The following is a 15,144-nucleotide window of genomic DNA, read 5'->3' as shown; positions in this document are numbered from 1 at the left end:
CAGTAATTGATTCAGTAGAACTCCTTATCCATGTAAACGATCATTGTGACATCTGAATTCATTAATTATCTGAAATACACTGCGTGTGCGTGTGATTTTAAATGTTTGAACCAAGGTTAACGGTTAAAGTGTCAGAGGGGGTGATTTTTGACGTCCTCCCCATGATCGAAGTGAGCGTGCGTGTTTGTGTTGTGAAATTTAGAAATGTACAACTGTCGGTTCAGCTCTCTGGTGCTCCCTGCTGGCAGTATCACTATACTGTCCTCATGTTTCACAAAAATAGTTTTGAGAGACGTTGTCAGTTTTTATATGTTGCTTAAATCCTCCAAAGCGGTTGGCAGTAAACATCAGGTCACGGTACGCCACGGAGTCAATGAGCTCGAGTTGAAAAAGAAAAAGCTTACAGCACCTGGTATTCCCAGGCGTTCTCCCATCCAAGTACTAACAGGCCCGACCCTGCTTAGCTCCGATCAGAGATCGGGCGTGTTCAGGTGGTATGGCCGTAAGCAACTATACAGTCGCAAAACCAGGTTTTATACAGTAGCACATAAGGAGTGAGAAAGCTGCTGAGGCTCGACGTTACACTCTTACAAAAACAATCATTAGTTAGATATAAACGCAGTAATTGATTCAGTAGGACTCCTTATCCATGTAACGATCATTGTGACATCTGAATTCATTAATTATCTGAAATACACTGCGTGTGCGTGTGATGTTAAATGTTTGAACCAAGGTTAACGGTTAAAGTGTCAGAGAATGGGTGGTGATTTTTTGACGTCCTCCCATGATCTGAAGTGAGCGTGCGTGTTTGTGTTAGTGAAAGTTTAAGAAATGTACAACTGTCGGTTCAGCTCTCTGGTGCTCCCTGCTGGCAGTATCACTATACTGTCCTCATGTTTCACAAAAATAGTTTTGAGAGACGTTGTCAGTTTTTTATGTTGCTTAAATCCTCCAAAGCGGTTGGCAGTAAACATCAGGTCACGGTACGCCACGGTAGGCCACGGAGGCAATGAGCTCGAGTTGAAGAAGAAAATGCTTACAGCACCTGGTATTCCCAGGCGGTCTCCCATCCAGTACTACCAGCCCGACCCTGCTTAGCTACCAAGATCAGACGATTGGGCGTGTTCAGGGTGGTATGGCCGTAAGCAATTAGTGCAGGCGCAAAACCAGGTTTTATACAGTAGCACATAAGGAGTGAGAAAGCTGCTGAGGCTCACGTTACACTCTTACAAAACAATCATTAGTTAGATATAAACGCAGTAATTGATTCAGTAGGACTCCTTATCCATGTAACGATCATTGTGACATCTGAATTCATTAATTATCTGAAATACACTGCGTGTGCGTGTGATGTTAAATGTTTGAACCAAGGTTAACGGTTAAAGTGTCAGAGAATGGGGTGATTTTTTGACGTCCTCCCATGATCTGAAGTGAGCGTGCGTGTTTGTTTGGTGAAAGTTTAAGAAATGTACAACTGTCGGTTCAGCTCTCTGGTGCTCCCTGCTGGCAGTATCACTATACTGTCCTCATGTTTCACAAAATTAGTTTTGAGAGACGTTGTCAGTTTTTGTATGTTGCTTAAATCCTCCAAAGCGGTTGGCAGTAAACATCAGGTCACGGTACGCCACGGTAGGCCACGGAGTCAATGAGCTTGAGTTGAAAAAGAAAAAGCTTACAGCACCTGGTATTCCCGGCAGGTCTCCATCCAAGTAACTAACCAGCCCGACCCTGCTTAGCTTCCGAGATCAGACGAGATCGTGCGTGTTCAGGTTGGTATGGCCGTAAGCATTAGTGCAGGCGCAAAACCAGGGTTTTATACAGTAGCACATAAGGAGTGAGAAAGCTGCTGAGGCTCGAGCTTACACTCATTACAAAAAACAATCATTAGTTAGATATAAACGGCAGTAATTGATTCAGTAGGAACTCCTTATCCATGTAAACGATCATTGTGACATCTGAATTCATTAATTATGCTGAAATACACTGCGTGTCGCGTGTGATGTTAAATGTTTGAACCAAGGTTACGGTTAAAGTGTCAGAGAATGGGTGGTGATTTTTGACGTCCTCCCATGGATCTGAAGTGAGCGTGCGTGTTTGTGTTGGTGAAGTTTTAAGAAATGTGACAACTGGCGGTTCAGCTCTACTGTGCTCCCTGCTGGCAGTATCACTATAACTGTCCTCATGTTTTCACAAAAATAGTTTTGAGAGACGTTGTCATTTTTGTATGTTGCTTAAAATCCTCCAAAGCGGGTTGCAGTAAAACATCAGGTCACGGTACGCCACGGAGTCAATGAGCTCGAGTTGAAAAAGAAAAAGCTTACAGCACCTGGTATTCCCAGGCGGTCTCCCATCCAAGTACTAACTAGGCCCGACCCTGCTTAGCGTCCGAGATCAGACGAGATCGGGGCGTGTTCAGGGTGGTATGGCCGTAAGCAACTATACAGGCGCAAAACCAGGTTTTATACAGTAGCACATAAGGGTGAGAAAAGCGGCTGAGGCTCGACGTTACACACTCTTACAAAAACAATCATTAGTTAGATAGAACGGCAGTAATTGATTCAGTAGGACTCCTTATCCATGTAAACGATCATTGTGACATCTGAATTCATTAATTATCGAAATACACTGCGTGTGCGGGTGATGTTAAATGTTTGAACCAAGGGTGACGGTTAAAGTGTCAGAGAATGGGTGGGTGATTTTTTTGACGTCCTCCATGATCTGAAAGTGAGCGTGCGTGTTTGTGTTAGTGAAAGTTTAAGAAATGTACACTGTCGGTCAGCTCTCTGGTGCTCCCTGCTGGCAGTATCACTATACTGTCCTCATGTTTCACAAAAATAGTTTTGAGAGACGTTGTCAGTTTTTGTATGTTGCTTAAATCCTCCAAAGCGGTTGGGCAGTAAACATCAGGTCACGGTACGCCACGGTAGGCCACGAGCAAGAGCTCGAGTTGAAAAAGAATTGCTTACAGCACCTGGTATTACCCAGGGGGTCTCCCATCCAAGGTACTAAGGCCAGGCCCGACCCTGCTTAGCTACCATAGATACAGACGATTGGGCGGTGTTCAGGGTGGTATGCCGTAATCAATTAGAATGCAGGCGCAAACCAGGTTTTATACAGTAGCACATAAGGAGTGAGAAAGCTGCTGAGGCTCGACGTTACACTCTTACAAAAACAATCATTAGTTAGATATAAACCGGGCAGTAATTGATTCAGTAGGACCCTTATCCATGTAAACGATCATTGTGGACATCTGAATTCATTATTATCTGAAATACACTGCGTGTGCGTGTGATGTTAAATGTTTGAACCAAGGTTACCGGTTAAAGTGTCAGAGAATGGGTGGTGATTTTTTGACGTCCTCCCATGATCTGAAGTGAGCGTGCGTGTTTGTGTATGTGAAAGTTTAAGAAATGTACAACTGTCGGTTCAGCTCTCTGTGCTCCCTGCTGCAGTATCACTATACTGTCCTCATGTTTCACAAAAATTGTTTTGAGAGACTTGTCAGTTGTTGTATGTTGCTTAAATCCTCCAAAGCGTTGCAGTAAACATCAGGTCACGGTACCCACGGTAGGCCACTGAGGCAATGAGCTCGAGTTGAAAAAGAAAATGCTTACAGCACCTGGTATTCCCAGGCAGGTCTCCCATCCAAGTAGTAACCAGGGCCCGACCCTGCTTAGCTTCCGAGATCAGACGAGATTGGGCGTGTTCAGGGTTGTAGGCCGTAGAGCAATTAGTGCAGGCGCAAAACCAGGTTTTATACAGTAGCACATAAGGAGTGAGAAAGCTGCTGAGGCTCGACGTTACACTCTTACAAAAACAATCATTAGTTAGATATAAACGGCAGTAATTGATTCAGTAGGACTCCTTATCCATGTAAACGATCATTGTGACATCTGAATTAATTAATTATCTGAAATACACTGCGTGTGCGTGTGATGTAAATGTTTGAACCAAGGTTAACGGTTAAAGTGTCAGAGAATGGGTGGTGATTTTTTGACGTCCTCCCATGATCTGAAGTGAGCGTGCGTGTTTGTGTTAGTGAAAGTTTAAGAAATGTACAACTGTCGGTTCAGCTCTCTGGTGCTCCCTGCTGGCAGTATCACTATACTGTCCTCATGTTTCACAAAAATAGTTTGAGAGACGTGTCAGTTTTTGTATGTTGCTTAAATCCTCCAAAGCGGTTGGCAGTAAACATCAGGTCACGGTACGGACACGGTAGGCCACGGAGTCAATGAGCTCGAGTTGAAAAAGAAAATGCTTACAGCACCTGGTATTCCCAGGCGGTCTCCCATCCAAGTACTAACCAGCCCGACCCTGCTTAGCTTCCGAGATCAGACGAGATCGTGGCGTGTTCAGGGTGGTATGCCGTAAGCAATAGTGCAGGCGCAAAACCAGGTTTATACAGTAGCACATAAGGAGTGAGAAAGCTGCTGAGGCTCTACGTTACACTTTACAAAAACAATCATTAGTTAGATATAAACGCAGTAATTGATTCAGTAGGACTCCTTATCCATGTAAACGATCATTGTGACTCTGAATTCATTAATTATCTGAAATACACTGCGTGTGCGTGTGATGTTAAATGTTTGAACCAAGGTTACGGTTAAAGTGTCAGAGAATGGGTGGTGATTTTTGACGTCCTCCCATGATCTGAAGTGAGCGTGCGTGTTTGTGTTGGTGAAAAGTTTAAGAAATGTACAACTGTCGGTTCAGCTCTCTGGTGCTCCCTGCTGGCAGTATCACTATACTGTCCTCAAGTTTCACAAAAATAGTTTTGAGAGACGTTGTCAGTTTTTGTATGTTGCTTAAAATCCTCCAAAGCGGTTGGCAGTAACATCAGGTCGACGGTACGCCACGGAGTCAATGAGCTCGAGTTGAAAAAGAAAAAGCTTACAGCACCTGGTATTCCCAGGCTGTCTCCCATCCAAGTACTAACCAGGGCCCCGACCCTGCTTAGTTCCAAGATCAGACGAGATCGGGCGTGTTCAGGGTGGTATGGCCGTAAGCATTAAATGCAGGCGCAAAACCAGGTTTATACAGTAGCACATAAGGAGTGAGAAAGCTGCTGAGGCTTGACGTTACACTTTACAAAAACAATCATTAGTTTAGATATAAACGGCAGTAATTGATTCAGTAGGAACTCCTTATCCATGTAAACGATCATTGTGACATCTGAATTCATTAATTATCTGAAATACACTGCGTGTGCGTGTGATGTTAAATGTTTGAACCAAGGTTAACGGTTAAAGTGTCAGAGAATTGGTGGTGATTTTTTGACGTCCTCCCATGATCTGAAGTGAGCGTGCGTGTTTGTGTTGGTGAAAGTTTAAGAAATGTACAACTGTCGGTTCAGCTCTCTGGTGCTCCCTGGTGGCAGTATCACTATACTGTCCGCATGTTTCACAAAAAATAGTTTTGAGAGACGTTGTCAGTTTTTTGTATGTTGCTTAAATCCTCCAAAGCGGTTGGCAGTAAACATCAGGTCACGGTACGCCACGGTAGGCCACGGAGTCAATGAGCCGAGTTGAAAAAGAAAAGCTACTGCACCTGGTATCCCAGGCGGTCTCCCATCCAAGTACTAACCAGGCCCGACCCTGCTTAGCTCCCGAGTTCAGACGAGATTGGGCTGTGTCAGGTGGTATGGCCGTAAGCAATTAGTGCAGGCGCAAAACCAGGTTTTATACAGTAGCACATAAGGAGTGAGGAAAGCGGCTGAGGCTCGACGTTACACTTTACAAAAACAATCATTAGTTAGATATAAACGGCAGTAATTGATTCAGTAGGACTCCTTATCCATGTAAACGATCATTGTGACATCTGAATTCATTCATTATCTGAAATACACTGCGTGTGCGTGTGATGTTAAATGTTTGAACCAAGGTTAACGGTTAAAGTGTCAGAGAATGGGTGTGATTTTTTGACGTCCTCCCATGATCTGGGCCCGTTTCCCGAAAGCGTCGTTAGCCTAAGTGGATCGTGAAGTGCGTCGAAAGGGCATCGTAGAGTTTTCACCGCGTTTCCCGAAAGCATCGTGGGGAACGAACGTCTTGAAAACGCTCGTAGCTAACGAGTACTCCAGGGGTGCTCGTAGGTACTCGTAGGACGCTAAGAGCATCGTCAGCTATAGCCTCAGTGGCGACACCATCGGACATTCCGTCTATTGGATGCGTTTTATTAAAACGCATTGCGCCTTTATGTTCTTAGTTTGGTAATTAATAAAGATTATTAATTAATTTATTAATAAAGATGTTAAAATGGCCAAAATAAAACGGGACAGTCCAGAAAATGTTTGCGCAGGCAGGGCACTCAAAATGTGTGAGAGAAAGTGGGGGGATTTGTGCAGACTGACATAGGCTACTCATAAACGTAGCATAAAATATGTAAAAAATAAATTTAATTAAACAAATTAAAAAATATAATAATAACGAAATAAATTAAATTAAAAAAAATTAAAATAAAGAAATAAAAAAAATTATAAAAAAACAAGCAAAGGAGCAGGCAAAAGGCTGGGATATGGTGGGGATTGGTCAGTTGACGGGAATGTTTAGTGACATGAGGGAGGGTGGAGGGGGTTAAAAAAAGTCTCAATCACTATTCGACGCGCATGAAAACCAGCCGCGTAGTTATGAGGGAGGCGGAGGCCGTCCTCACACCGATCTTCCTCATCATCGTCATCGTCATCGTCCTCAACGTCCTCCGGTTCAAGCAATGCCACCCCACCCTTAGCTGCAATGTTGTGCAACATAGCCGTCACACTCACACATATCACGGCGCATGACTTGGCCGGAGAAAACTGGAGCCCTCCGCCTGACTTGTGAAGGCATCTAAAGCGTAACTTCCACCTCCCGATCGTGCGCTCAACGATGCACCGGGCCAGACGGTGGGCTTCGTTGTATTCCTCATCATGGACCTCTCCCGGGTTATTCACAGGTGTGAAGAGGAATTATTTAAGGGGGGAAAATGCCGTGAAACGCACAGTGCATTCAGGATAAGGACTGATATATGTCGGTTTAAGCCTAATCAATTGTGTTTTAATGTCTTAGCATTCATATAATTGCAGTCTATTTTTTTCGTAGGCTACTCTGCTGTTGTCCTTGATGGGGATATATTTAACCCTTTTTAACACAATTTTCCTGCGACATTCCTGCGTCTCCCCCTCCTAAGGAGCCCATTTCAGCACCGTGTCAGTAGACAGTTACAATCCTACGACGTCGTGAGTGCAGCGAATGCGCGTTCACGTTAAGAGGAGTTTCGGGAAACGCTCCAAAGAAATTGACGAGTGGATTCGCAAGATCCATCGTGAGAATGATCGTACGAGCGTGGATCCATCGTTATCGGGAAACGGGGCCCTGAAGTGAGCGTGCATGTTTGTGTTGGTGAAAGTTTAAGAAATGTACAACTGTCGGTTCAGCTCTCTGGTGCTCCCTGCTGGCAGTATCACTATACTGTCCTCATGTTTCACAAAAACAGTTTTGAGAGACGTTGTCAGTTTTTGTATGTCGCTTAAATCCTCCAAAGCGGTTGGCAGTAAACATCAGGTCACGGTACACCACGGAGTCAATGAGCTCGAGTTGAAAAAGAAAAAGCTTACAGCACCTGGTATTCCCAGGCGGTCTCCCATCCAAGTACTAACCAGCCCGGCCCTACTTAGCTTCCGAGATCAGACGAGATCGCGCGTGTTCAGGGTGGTATGGCCGTAAGCAATTAGTGCAGGCGCAAAACCAGGTTTTATACAGTAGCACATAAGGAGTGAGAAAGCTGCTGAGGCTCGACGTTACACTCTTACAAAAACAATCATTAGTTAGATATAAACGGCAGTAATTGATTCAGCAGGACTCCTTATCCATGTAAACGATCATTGTGACATCTGAATTCATTAATTATCTGAAATACACTGCGTGTGCGTGTGATGTTAAATGTTTGAACCAAGGTTAACGGTTAAAGTGTCAGAGAATGGGTGGTGATTTTTTGACGTCCTCCCATGATCTGAAGTGAGCGTGCGTGTTTGTGTTGGTGAAAGTTAAGAAATGTACAACTGTCGGTTCAGCTCTCTGGTGCTCCCTGCTGGCAGTATCACTATACTGTCCTCATGTTTCACAAAAACAGTTTTGAGAGACGTTGTCAGTTTTTGTATGTTGCTTAAATCCTCCAAAGCGGTTGGCAGTAAACATCAGGGGCCGTATTCACAAAGGATCTTAGGGCTAAAAGTAGGTCCTAACTGGCGAATTTAGGAGTAACTCCTAACTAAAAATAATGGGCGTGTCACTCTTAAATTTAGGACTCCTAACTTTTTTCACTAAGAGCAATTCACAAAGTATTTTAGGACTAAAGGTAGCACCTAAGTCTAGGAGAGCTTAAAAGTCCTCAAGAGGACTCCTAACTCAGTAAGACCTATTCACAAAGAATCTTAAAATGCCTGCGAGACGACATGTTAGGGTATTCAAATTATTGTGGAGTTAATGCGCGATGCAATAACATCCCGACTAACAGGAATAATCCGATTAGTCCCGAAATAAAATGTTATAAAAATTATAAGTTATAAAAAAATATATATAACTTATAAAAAATAAAAATAATTGCGCCATCAAAAGACGAGGACGTGTTCGTCAATAGGAAGAAAGTGCATTCCATCAACACGCAGGTTGTTTTTGATGCAAATTTTAACATAGCCTACTGGATGTTGTTGCAAAGTGGCCTGGATCTTCAGCTACCCATGATTCGCGCATTTTAATGGTGAGCGGTCTGAGGCAGCTTTTTGAGATGTACCAGTTGGGTGTCACTTGCTGGGTGACAGTGACTATCCATGCAAGACGTGGCTCTAGACACCCTACCTTAATCCACAACCGGGAGCACAGTTAAAGTGTAACATGTAAGTGATTACGCAGATTACGCTGAGTCCTATGCGTAAAACACATCGTATTGGCTCTTTGCGAGCACACAAACATACACGAAATGTTGTGGAGAGAGGAATTGGGCAGGATGAAACGTCGGTTTCATGTCCTCCACGGCGAAATACGCCTCACCCCAGAGAGGGCAAGCACAGTCATCACTGTATGTGCCATTCTACACAACCTTTGCAAGCGGAGGAACATTCCACAGCCAGACGATGATGATGATGATGATGATGATGATGGCGGAACATTACAAGGAATTTGGCCGTGTGGAACCGAGTGGACAGGCATTTAGGGATCACTTTGAAAACACATTTTAGGTAAACACCTTGGCACAAATCAGTCAACACTTGGGTAGTTCGTAACATTTAGTTTATTTTAGATTTTACGTATTTTATTGTTTGCTTTCTCTCTCTCTTGAACGTGCAGGCTACAATGTCATTATCGTGGTCTGCACAAAATGGTCATCATGCGTGTATTCTGCTAACTGCACTATAACTACTTCATAGGAATTCATTTCTAGCCTAGGCTATTTCCTTGTTTTTCGGTGATTCAGTGGGCTCGTCTGAACAACCAATCACCGAACTGACCGCTTCTAAACTCGTGCACGAGAATTGACGTAATCCATAGCAACGGCGCGTCACTCTTAGTTCACTCTTTGTGATTTATCCTTAGTAAGAGTAGGTCTCAGCGGCTTTGTGAATAACTTTTAAGAAAAAACTCCTACGTAAAATGTTTTAGCGCGAGTTAGGAGCACTCCAGGTAAGATAAAATGCTTTGTGAATACGGCCCCAGGTCACGGTACGCCACGGTAGGCCACGGAGTCAATGAGCTCGAGTTGAAAAAGAAAAAGCTTACAGCACCTGGTATTCCCAGGCGGTCTCCCATCCAAGTACTAACCAGCCCCGACCCTGCTTAGATTCCGAGTTCAGAGGAGATCGTGCGTGTTCAGGGTGGTATGGCCGTATGCAATTAGTGCAGGCGCAAAACCAGGTTTATACAGTAGCACATAAGGAGTGAGAAAGCTGCTGAGGCTCGACGTTACACTTTTACAAAAACAATCATTAGTTAGATATAAACGGCAGTAATTGATTCAGTAGGACTCCTTATCCATGTAAACGATCATTGTGACATCTGAATTCATTAATTATCTGAAATACACTGCGTGTGCGTGTGATGTTAAATGTTTGAACCAAGGTTAACGGTTAAAGTGTCAGAGAATGGGTGGTGATTTTTTGACGTCCTCCCATGATCTGAAGTGAGCGTGCGTGTTTGTGTTGGTGAAAGTTTAAGAAATGTACAACTGTCGGTTCAGCTCTCTGGTGCTCCCTGCTGGCAGTATCACTATACTGTCCTCATGTTCACAAAAACAGTTTTGAGAGACGTTGTCAGTTTTTGTATGTTGCTTAAATCCTCCAAAGCGGTTGGCAGTAAACATCAGGTCACGGTACGCCACGGAGTCAATGAGCTCGAGTTGAAAAAGAAAAAACTTACAGCACCTGTTATTCCCAGGCGGTCTCCCATCCAAGTACTAACCAGGCCCGACCCTGCTTAGCTTCCGAGATCAGACGAGATCTGGCGTGTTTTTTTTTTTTAATCTTTTTATTATCAAAAATAGATTCAATTTTATACAATTACACATTCATTTATACGTATATCAAATAAAGTAATGAAAAACAGTCCCACAAAATAAACCACCCTCAGAAACCGCACAAACAATTAGCTAAACACACTTTCTCTTTTAAATTAAAATAAGAACAACACAGCAAAAGCAGTATCTTTTCCCGAATACACTTACCCTCGAAATTAAACCGCCCCTCAATCCCAAAGCACAAACCGAACAGCCAAACACAGAATCTTTTAGCCTCGACCATTTACCCACAAAATTAAACCACCCCTCATTCGAAAAAACACACAAAACCAAAATCCCACAAAAACCCCCCACTCTCCCACCTCCAAAAATAAGCCACCCCTTTAAACCACCCAAATCAACCCCAAACGGTGCCCTGCTCAGTCATCCATACAATTCCATTCTCATTCACACCACATACTCCCGCGCTCTCTACAAACATACTCACAAACAAAGCCTCGTCCACAACATACAGCATTCGTAAGTGTCTTTTCCATTCATTCACAAACAGCCTCCATGCATCCAACTTTCTCCTTTCATACAGCGCAAAATTGCGTCTGTTAAAAATCGCCCTCCTTGCGAATCCAAAGATCATATTGATCATTTTCCAATTTCTATATTTCCTACTCACTCCCAAGAGTACAGACAATTCCCACCCCCGTTCCACCCAGCAGTCTCCCACACTGCACCCTCCCAGCAGCCCCTTGATTTTTCCCCAGAACTCCACTAGCTCGCAACAATACACAAAAATGTGATTCACGTCTTCATCACCACTTTCACACACCATACACGTCCTCCCATACACTCCCCTGTGCATTTGGTGCAGGATGATGCATGTGAAAATCCTCCTGTGCCTTATCTTGAAATCAAGATCAAATATTGCATGCGGTGTGTGCGGTATGTTGATGTACTTCCACAAAATGTTGGGTGTAATGTCCGGATATGTGTCTGCCCATTTACTCTCACATGTGGGTTTTTGCACTCTATGTGTCAATGCATGCTTATACCAAATCTTTGTCTTGACATCAGTAATGGCGTGTGTCTCCCCCCCCAGGCACAGGAAGATTCCCACCCCATCATCCTGCCCAACCCTCCCCTTATTTCTAAACCCGTCCCCCCATTCACTCATCACACACTCTTCCACTCTCTCCAACACTTTCACAATCACTCCCCTCCTATATGTTATCCCCTTCTCTCTCATTATCCTAATCACTCTTTCTTTATCCCATCTCCCTCCCCTGTCCACTAGATCTCCCACCCGCTTCAGCCCCGCCCTCTCAAGAGCCACGCTCTTGATGACCCCTCCGCCCCCCTGTTTAAAATATGGGCTGGAGAGGAACGGCAGCCTCATCACAGACGCTCTTGACTCGCATACGAGTGTAGTCTTATCAAACAGCAGGAACCACGCGTTGAGCACCTCCTGGAAGAACCGCGGCAGATGTGCGTATGCCGCTGCGTTCTGCGTCTGCAACAAATTGTCATTACTTAAGAGACCAAATGTGCTCAGCCACTGGCTGAAGTGGCCCTTCCAGGCCGCCTCCCGACTTGCATCCCTAAATTTGCCTATCAATTTAGTTCGTAACGCAGTTCTTTTTGCGAGTACGTCCATCAATCCTAGCCCACCCTGATCATTGACCCTTATCAGCGTTCTATGCGCTATACTGGCTGCTTTGCTCCTCCAAATAAAGTCTCTAACGACTTTAGCAATCTTCTGCTCAGCCCAAGTCGGAAGCGCACAAGTGCTCAAGGCATGATTCACCTGCGACAACACTAGAGCATTGGTGACGGCCACCCTTCCCCTCAACAGCAGACCCCTAGCCCTCCACATACTCAGGGTCTTTTGCATACGCCCAATAACATCCTTCCACGTCAAATCATCGCATTCATTCTCATCACTACCAACATACACTCCGAGCACTTTTCTTTGATTCTCCACTACTTTGAATCCCCATTTGTTATCTAGGTCTTTGTTCCTACCCATCCCCATTATTTCAGATTTCTCCATATTAATTTTTGCTCCTGAAGCTCTCTCATACGTTTCTATATGTTTCAACACTATATCCACATCACTCTCACTTTTTACCATTACATTAATATCATCCGCATACTGCATTAAACTAATTTTTCCCCTTACCTATTCCACACACTCTTTTGTCATTCAAAATTAAAGCCGCCAACGGCTCCGCCACCATGCTATAGAGCAGTGCTGACATTGGGCAGCCCTGCCTCACTGACCTCTTGACATCGAAAGAGTCAGTCAGAGCACCGTTACACTTAATTTTACTCTTAGCCCCCCCATAGAGCAATCCCACCCACCCCCTTAATTTAGTCCCAAATCCAAGTTTCTCCAGTACCCTCCCCAAAAAATCCTGATCCACCCTATCAAACGCTTTGTTTAAATCAATCCCCAGCCACAATCCTCCCTCCCCTTCCATATCTCTAACTACCTGTTTTATTGTTAATATCGAATCCCCAATGTCCCTCCCCGGAATGCTATACGCTTGAGTTGGACCTATTACTGAGCCTATTACCTCCCTCATTCTATTCGCAAGCATCTTAGCAATAATTTTATAGTCAGTGTTGAGTAGACTGATTGGCCTATAGTTATCAAGATTTTTGTTATCACCCTTATTTTTATAAAAAATCGTAATTATGCCTAATCCCATACTCTCCGGGAGCCAGCCTGTTTTCTCCACATACTTGCAGAGTTTTTCAACCACCGGAGCCAGAATTCCCTTAAAGCCGACGTAAAACTCGGCTGTCAGACCATCACTCCCGGGCTCTTATTCTTGTTTAGTCCATCAATAGCACTATAAATCTCTTGCACAGAAAATTCACAATCGCACCAAGCACTATCCTCCCTACTTAAAGTCCTCTCCAGTGCCTCTAAGGCCTCTCCCACACTATCCTCATCACATGCATCTTTTTTAAATAAACACTCATAATAATCCCTAACTACTTTTAATATCTCTTCCTTATCAGTTATTATTTGACCACCATTATCTAATACCTCCTTTATCTCCGTTTTATTTTGTTTTTGTTTTTCCAAACCCAGGAAAAAGGCTGTGCTCCTTTCCCCTTCGTACATATATTGTATCCTGCTTCTAATAGCAGCCCCTCTACACTTCGCTACCTCTAAGGCACTCAATTTTCTTTTAAATCCACATATTTTTCCGTACATATATTACCCTCCTCATCTAACAGTTTAATTTCCTCATTTAGTTGTTTTCTCAAATGAACCTCCTCTGCATTTTCCCTTTTCCTTTTTTCTATACCATACCTGACACATTTGTTTTAATTCTTATTTTCACACTCTCCCACCACACACTCATATTCGCATCATCATTCCATTCATCCATCGTTCTCTTCAAAAAAAAACCCATGCTCTTCATAAACACAGCATCTCCCAAAAAAGCTGGCATTAAAGCACCAAGGCCTCTGGTTGACACTCCCTCCCCTCCCTCCCACCTCTAACCTAATCCCCGCGTGGTCACTCCAGGTATTATTGATGTATTCCACACTCTTAATTAATTTAACATTACCACTTTGTACCAACACAAAGTCAATCCTACTCTGTTTCAGAGTATTAGCAACAAGTTGCCTCCTTGAAAAAACCTTTTCCCACGGGTGTAGGACTCTCCATATGTCTACCAATTGATAGTTCTCCATCAAGTCCCTAAGGGTTTGCCTAGTGCTGTCCCCTTTAAACGTATTGTTACTCGATAAATCAGACCGAGTCAAAATAACATTAAAATCCCCCACAATCATACAGTTAGGGTTGCACCACACATTTAAACCAGCCAAAAAAAACCTCCTCTCCTTCTCCCCATTGGGTGCATGTAAATTAATTATTCTAAGTTCCCTCCCCTCATAAACACAATCAACAACTAACAACCTCCCCTCTAAATCTCTATGAACTAAATTAATCCCCGTTATTTTAGCACTATTAAAACATATTGCCACTCCCCTGGCCCTGGGAGTCCCTTCAGAAAAATAATCTGGCCTTTCCACTGCTTTCTACTCCTATTCAGTAGGTTGTCATCCCACCTAGTTTCCTGTAAACACAAAATATCAGCTCTTATGTCCAATATGGCATTTCTTTTATATTCAGTTCTCATACCGTTCGCATTCAGGGAAAAAATAACCAAAGCCATAAATAATAAAAAATAAAATAAGGAAAAACCAACGAAAAGAGCCAGCTAGCACAATAACCTTCATCAAAAAAATTAACAGTTCTTATTCTTCTTCCCACTCCCGTCCGTTTTTTGCCTTGCAGACAGCCTTTTTTTAGCCTCCCTTAGCTCCTCCAAGTCCATGTCACTCCCCGAGCTCCCCTCCCTCACAGTTTCAACAACAAAATCCCCACTCTCCCCCACCTCCTCATTGCCCCAAGTCATTTTAAGTGCAGTTAGCCCCGTTCCATCCCCAAACATTCTAACCCCTTCCTGTTTTTCACCTCTGCCTCTCACGCTCCTGTCTCCCTGCCGCCGCGGCAGGCCCTCGCTCAGCTCTCCCCTCAGGTCCGGGTCCGCAGGCTGGCCCGAGGTGAGCTCCTCCTCCAGCAACGTGGGGAATTCCTCCCCCCCAGAGGCACCGTCCCGGTCCATGCTCGCGCCCATGCCC

The 15,144-nt window shown here is 44.0% G+C and overlaps 2 non-coding genes and 6 pseudogenes across 2 annotated transcripts; all 8 read right to left on the bottom strand.

The window, feature by feature from the left end:
* Positions 1–1,033: 1,033 nt before the first annotated feature.
* On the bottom strand, positions 1,034–1,147 carry LOC130396191 (5S ribosomal RNA; annotated as a pseudogene).
* A 522-nt stretch (positions 1,148–1,669) lies between these two features.
* Positions 1,670–1,787, bottom strand: LOC130396216 (5S ribosomal RNA; annotated as a pseudogene).
* A 527-nt stretch (positions 1,788–2,314) lies between these two features.
* LOC130395041 (5S ribosomal RNA) lies at positions 2,315–2,434 on the bottom strand. The gene has a single exon (XR_008898142.1). It is a non-coding gene; the product is annotated as a 5S ribosomal RNA (ribosomal RNA).
* A 1,821-nt stretch (positions 2,435–4,255) lies between these two features.
* LOC130396123 (5S ribosomal RNA) lies at positions 4,256–4,373 on the bottom strand (annotated as a pseudogene).
* A 514-nt stretch (positions 4,374–4,887) lies between these two features.
* Positions 4,888–5,007, bottom strand: LOC130396179 (5S ribosomal RNA; annotated as a pseudogene).
* A 528-nt stretch (positions 5,008–5,535) lies between these two features.
* LOC130396291 (5S ribosomal RNA) lies at positions 5,536–5,652 on the bottom strand (annotated as a pseudogene).
* Positions 5,653–7,584: 1,932 nt separating this feature from the next.
* LOC130395606 (5S ribosomal RNA) lies at positions 7,585–7,702 on the bottom strand. The gene has a single exon (XR_008898646.1). It is a non-coding gene; the product is annotated as a 5S ribosomal RNA (ribosomal RNA).
* A 2,040-nt stretch (positions 7,703–9,742) lies between these two features.
* On the bottom strand, positions 9,743–9,861 carry LOC130395988 (5S ribosomal RNA; annotated as a pseudogene).
* Between the last annotated feature and the right edge of the window lie 5,283 nt (positions 9,862–15,144).

This window comes from Gadus chalcogrammus, chromosome 12, assembly GCF_026213295.1.
Source record: "Gadus chalcogrammus isolate NIFS_2021 chromosome 12, NIFS_Gcha_1.0, whole genome shotgun sequence".
Lineage (NCBI taxonomy): Eukaryota > Metazoa > Chordata > Actinopteri > Gadiformes > Gadidae > Gadus > Gadus chalcogrammus.
The sequence above is the reverse complement of the archived record's forward strand: the minus strand, read 5'-3'. Positions and strand labels throughout refer to the sequence as shown.